At 40.9% G+C, this 6082-nt stretch overlaps 1 long non-coding RNA gene across 1 annotated transcript; it reads left to right on the top strand.

Moving 5' to 3' along the window:
• The first annotated feature begins 285 nt into the window (after positions 1-285).
• On the top strand, positions 286-5144 carry LOC129011184 (uncharacterized). Its single transcript, XR_008493266.2, has 3 exons — positions 286-475; positions 3523-3653; positions 5055-5144. It is a non-coding gene; the product is annotated as an uncharacterized LOC129011184 (long non-coding RNA).
• The last annotated feature ends 938 nt before the right edge of the window (positions 5145-6082 follow it).

Raw genomic sequence — 6082 nt, 5'->3', positions numbered from 1 at the left:
GGCCACACCCTTCTTTGTGAAACACTTTCTTCCTCTGGATTTCTATAGTGATGTCACCCTCTCCTAATTGTCTTCCTGTCCCCAGCTACTCATTGGCTCTACCTCTCAAATCCTCACTTACACAGCCTATAAGTGTTAGGGTGCCTTAATGCTTGATGGTAGGCCATCTACTCTTCTCACTTAATAACCTTTCTCTGAGGCATCTCAATCAGAGCTGTGGCCTCGACTGCTTAATATAACAGAGGCATGTAAAAAGTGCTGCAGGAGTGTTCAGCCGAGTGCATGACTATGGCATGTGAAAAGTAGCTTGATTTGGGGTCACTGCTATTCAGTGGAAAATGTAACCTTGGGATGGATAATGCAGCCCAAATTTGAACTCTGAAAGACTATTCACTGGATTGGAAGACCAATAGATACCAATAAATTAAAAGTAATTGCTGTTTATCCTTCATCAAAATTACCATTATTCTACAAGGTAAGTGCTTGTCTATACATTATAAGCCCTGTGTCTATTGCCTATGCATTAACTATGTATTAGCATTTCCTACATTCTGTCCATTCCCTTTATCCAAAATATTCATGCCTACCTCTTACTCAGCAGTCCACCAGGCTTTCCCATCCTCAGTAGCATTTATTGATTGCCTTCAGGATCTATAGTGATGTTTAAAGCACTATAATCCATCTCTATCCTCAAAGATCTTGATGGAGTATTACAATAACCCTATCACTTATTGTTGTCAGCTTTTCCATCAGCATCAATTAGAAAAGGCATGAAGGGACCATATGTTGATCAATTACTTTATCGAGGGAACAAGTATGGAAGCATCACTTGCAAATGATCAACAATCATTATTGCATGCAACTAAAACGAGTATGTTTTATTTATTTATTTTTTTGAGGCAGAGTCTCACTCTGTTGCCCAGGTTGGAGTATAGTGGCGTGATCTCGGCTCACTTCAACCTTCACCTCCTGGGTTCAAGAGATTCTCCTGCCTCAGCCTCCCAAGTAGCTGGGATTACAGGTGTACACCACAACGTCCGGCTAATTTTTTTATTGTAGAGACGGAGTTTCACCATGTTGGCCAGGCTGGCCTCGAACTCCTGACCTCAAGAGATCCACCTGCCCCGGCCTCCCAAATTGCTGGGATTACAGGTGTGAGGCACTGCACCTGGCCTGTTTTATTTTTTTTTTAATCCACAATATAGCCAAATCTCTTGTATACACAAAATAGTGATCTGCAGCCCATCTCATGGCAACCATGCTGTTCAGCCTATTGATCTTCTTTAATGAATTAACTGCTTTGTTGACATCTGCACTCTGCAATTCCAGAATTGATCACACATTTCCCTCATAGCCCATCTCCTCATTTCCATTAATTTTACGTACTGTCTGCAGAGATAATCCGCTGTAAAGGAGGTAATACTCACCTTGGAATCAGAAGTCCTGGGTCCAAGGTCTGACTTGTAATTCATTGGGTCATGCACAAATCTAATTTTATTCATCTATATATCTGCCTGAATAACCCTACACTCTCTCCACACCTCTCAAAATAGGCAGGTGGTAAGAGTTATTACTTATTAGAAGAAGCTTTAGAAATCCAAATATTTCACCATCGTCCTTGATCAATGGAAAGTTTAAGAGAGACAGAATCATCTATTCTCAGTAGCATGGACTGCAGGGAATTGCCTCACTGAAGCCCCTATTGATTTATAACATTAATTCATTACAGTTTGTGTGCAGAATATTAGATATGCCTAGCTTCAGGTCTCAACCTGAAGATATGTTTCATCCAACTAGATCTTCAGAATTACTCTGTGAGATAGGCAGGGCAGGTGCTATTGTTTTGATTTTGCAAATGAGGAGAGACTCAAAGTTTAGCAAACTGAATAAGATCACACAGCTAGAAAATGGACAAACCAGGGCTCCATTTTTCAAGCTTTCTAATCCCTAGTTCTTCACCTTCCAACACCTCTAACCGGAAGGGAGAAAGCAGTGCTTAAGTCCCTTTTCAGTGCAAAGAATGACAATAACCCGAGAGAGTTAATGCACCTTCCAAAAGATTCATTTCTCCCCTATTCACAAAGAGTCAGGCAGAAATTGATTTAGAACAACCAGGAGAAGACTCAGTAAGCTTCATCTACACAATAAAAATAATATACTTAGCATTCTCATGTAACTTCACATTTTGTAGTTATTGACAATCAACAATTAAAAATTTATCTCATAGATAACCAGATGGCTAGTATAATCATTTTACAACACAAAACACCTAGACAGGCTTCCTTTTTATTAGGTAGAGATAATTGAAAAATCAATTTAACAATACCACTTTAAATGTACAGAGTTCCAAGCCTCATTGTGGTGGGATAAATCCTGGAAATTTTGGGCATTTAATTTACAATAAGCCTCAATAAACTGCCCTCATGAGATGGCTCTCATGACTAGAGGTCATGCATACAGGCTGAAGCTTAATTGTAAACAGACTACACAGTGCGTTCTAGCCATTTCCAGCTTGAGACACAGGAAACTCCTCTTATCGTAATCAAATGCTGACAAGTCCCTTTGACTTAGAAAGTGACATACAGTGAAATGGATCCCAGTTTAAATTCTTCTCAAGTTTTCAAGGTGAGAAAGCAATTCCAAAGCAGCCCATTAGAGGTATTTGTCTGCATGCATAAGACATTAGGCAGCCTGACATGACTTTGATGTTTGCAAAGGGAACGATGGGTTTGAGGCCAAAGGATTTTGTATGTGCAAAGTGGTACAGGCCAAAAGAGCCACACATGTAACTTCTTTACATACAGCTTGCCAGATCTTTGCTTGGCTGCAACTAGCTGATTTTTTTATGAATGTTAAGTTCATGGGCAAATGAATAGAGGATCCAAACCTACCTTTTTAATTACAAAATGCTTTTTCCTCCCCCACAATCAGACTTCTACTCATTTCAGCACTGAAAAAAAAAAAAATGTAATCGTCATAATTCCTAGTAGCTTGCTTCTGTTTCCGCTTCAACAGACACCCTGTAGATGGGAAGTCACATAACAGCTCCACGTCCTATCAAGTTGCTTCCACCCGAAAACAGCTGCAATGCTCATCTAATTAAACCCCAGCACCAAACTGTGAGCTTCTGCATCAATCATTAATATTGTATTATGGATCATTTTAAATTCTGACTGGGGTAGGTGGCTCCCCGCATACTGGTCTCTGAAGGAGATTTTTCAAATAATCTTTAAGCGGCATTGAAAAAATAAAACAAGCTGCCTGCTGTTCGAGGAAAGCTCTACTATCCGGCTGCACCCTGATTAGCTGTTAACACTAATTGAGAGATGAATATTGCTTATTCCAAAAATGCTAAAGATGGGTTTTTTAAAATTATGAAAAGGAAAATGCAGTTCTCCTCACCTCAAAAATGTGTCTGTGGCTCCTTGCCCAAATTCTAAACAGCGCCAAAAGAATGGTGGTTTCTGGGTCTCTTGTCTACAATTTGCAGAGTGATTATCCTGAAACACTTCTTTTCTCTAGGTGGCCCTCCAGAGTTAGTGAACTGTGACCTCCACGTGGGATTTGGACATGGGTGCCCTACATCTGGAATGCAGAAACACTCTTCACAGAAATCTGATAGCCCAGGAATATTTATGTAAATCTCTGTCCTGGTAAGGCACAAGTTGATGTACTTGGGCTTAAGCTCATAAACCAAGAGGAACAGTTTCCTACATCCCCCTTCTAATGACTAAAGCCAACAGGCTGAGCCAAATGGGACAATTTAGACAAAGAGAGACTGGCGAAAACCAAATGAATGTCTGCTTCCTTCTAGCATTCTAGGAAAAATACCAAGCGGCTGTGCCAAAGTGCACTGCTTGCCTTTGTTAGGAAAATACACTCAAAATCAGGGGAATCAGTCAGTACCAGGTTCGGGAAAGATGTATGCAAGAGACTCCCTGATGAGGAAAAATCGACTACAGAAACACAGCATGCACTCAGCTCAGCATAAACACAGCTTAAAAATCCAAGGAACTAGGATGAAGTGTAGAATCCCGAGGTTCTCATTCTTGTTCCCATAAGCCAGGATTGGCTGAGCCTTAGCCAGGATACCACCTGGGATTCAGCCACATCAGCTAAAGAGATGAGGAACCTGAGAGGAAACAAATGTGAGGAAGAGGATGATTCAAGAGGACTGGAAATACAAGGAAAGGACAGAGGCCCTCGGATGGTTCACTGCAGAGAAGACAGGCTGAAAGATTTAGGAACCGGCTGAAAGCCAACATGCCAGAGCCTCCCGAAGGGTGGAATCAGAGATCTCTCCTGCTATTATTGTATCAGCAGCCTCACGTGTACCCTCGGGCCTGAATTTTGTTATAGATTTATACACATTTGATATAGAGTCCTGCCCATGCTACTTTCCTATTATCTCTGTGTTTCCTAGAACCAAGGTACACCCCTCCCCATGGCATCTCCCACTGCATTCACATTCTAAGCATATGTCCAGTCCTAGAGAGCTATAAGACCTTGAGTGTATCGGTGAAACTCTCCAAGTCTCGTTTTCCCCATCTGTAATATGAAAATAGTAGAATATATTTAGGTACAATTGACATTTTTTAGTACTTCCTACATATCAAGTTAAATGTGGGTTTGTGGGTTTTTTTTGTTTGGTTGGTTTTTGGTTTTTTTGTGTGTGGTGTTTTTTTTTTTTTTTTTTTTTTTGAGAGAGATCTCACTCTCTCGCCTAGGCTGGAGTGCAGTGGCACGATCTCAGCTCACTTCAGCCTCCACCTCCTGGGTTTAAGCAATTCTTCTGCCTCAGCCTCGCAAATAGCTGAGATTACAGGCACGCACCACCACACCTGGCTAATTTTTGTATTTTAGTAGAGACTAGGTTTCACCATGTTGGCCAGGCTGGTCTTGAACTCCTGACCTCAAGTGACCCACCCGCCTCAGCCCCTCAAAGTGCTGGGATTACAGGCATGAGCCACCACGCCCAGCCAAATGTGTTTTGATATATTAGTATTATCCTTGTCCTAAAGCACAATGTGGAAAATGTTATTTCCATTACACAGATGAGAAAATGTAGGCCACAAAACTTTCCCGACACTCCCAAAGTCATCCAGCAAGAAGTACCAGAATCAAAATCTTCTTATCCTTGCCAAAAAAAAAGAAAGAAAACATAAATAAAAGTGGAACAATAAGAATAATAAAAAAGAGTGAGGGAGACAGAGAGAATCTGGAGGCACTGCAAGAGGAAGAAACCTAAATCTAATTTATCTCACTTGGAATTAAGGACAATTTGCAAAATTTAGCAGTAAAGACTGTAATATGTTTGAAATTTAATAGACTTGGGAGATGTAATAAGAACAGTCTTTTTTTGCAAGTGTTTATTTTCTAATAAACAGGAATCAGGAAATTTGCCTCTGGGCAGTTTTTCCACCACAACTAATAATTGAAAATGCAAAGTTACCAAACAATTCCTTTACAGCAAACACTGCTCTTTTATTCAATTGTTCATGAAAGACAAACATCTATTGATTCCCATCTAGGTGCCAGGCATTGTGCACTCCACGTGCCAGGCATGCAGTTTACAGCCAGACAGTCTGGTATCTGAGCTTTAAAGGCCAAGAATCAAGTGTTTATGTCTGGCATGTTGTAATTAATTAAACCATTTTTATGCAATAATTTCAGGGTCTCAGAATACAATGCATTTGGTGACAAGCTGACTGGACTCAAAGAGAAGTTGCTGTGGGATTTCTGCAAGACCAGAGTCTTAGAGGAGACAGTGCCCAAGTCTAACTTGTTCACTCTTGGAATGCCAGGCACCAAACATGGTGCCTGGTCCATTGCAGGCAGTGGGTTCTTCCTATGTGCCATGCATTTGACTCTCTTAGAGAACTCCTTTAAAATAGAGGTATCAAGCACCCCCTCCTTCCCAGAAGATGCTCATCCTGTTGGTGGAGACAGAACCATGATGAGATTTGTTTGTATTTCTCCATGGGTGATTCTTTTTTTTGTTTTTTTGAGATGGAGTCTCACTCTGTCACCAGGTTGGAGTGCAGTGGCATGATCTTGGCTCACTGAAACCTCTGCCTCCCAG

The sequence above is a fragment of the Pongo pygmaeus genome, chromosome 14 (assembly GCF_028885625.2).
Source record: "Pongo pygmaeus isolate AG05252 chromosome 14, NHGRI_mPonPyg2-v2.0_pri, whole genome shotgun sequence".
Classification (NCBI taxonomy): Eukaryota; Metazoa; Chordata; class Mammalia; order Primates; family Hominidae; genus Pongo; species Pongo pygmaeus.
The sequence above is the reverse complement of the archived record's forward strand: the minus strand, read 5'-3'. Positions and strand labels throughout refer to the sequence as shown.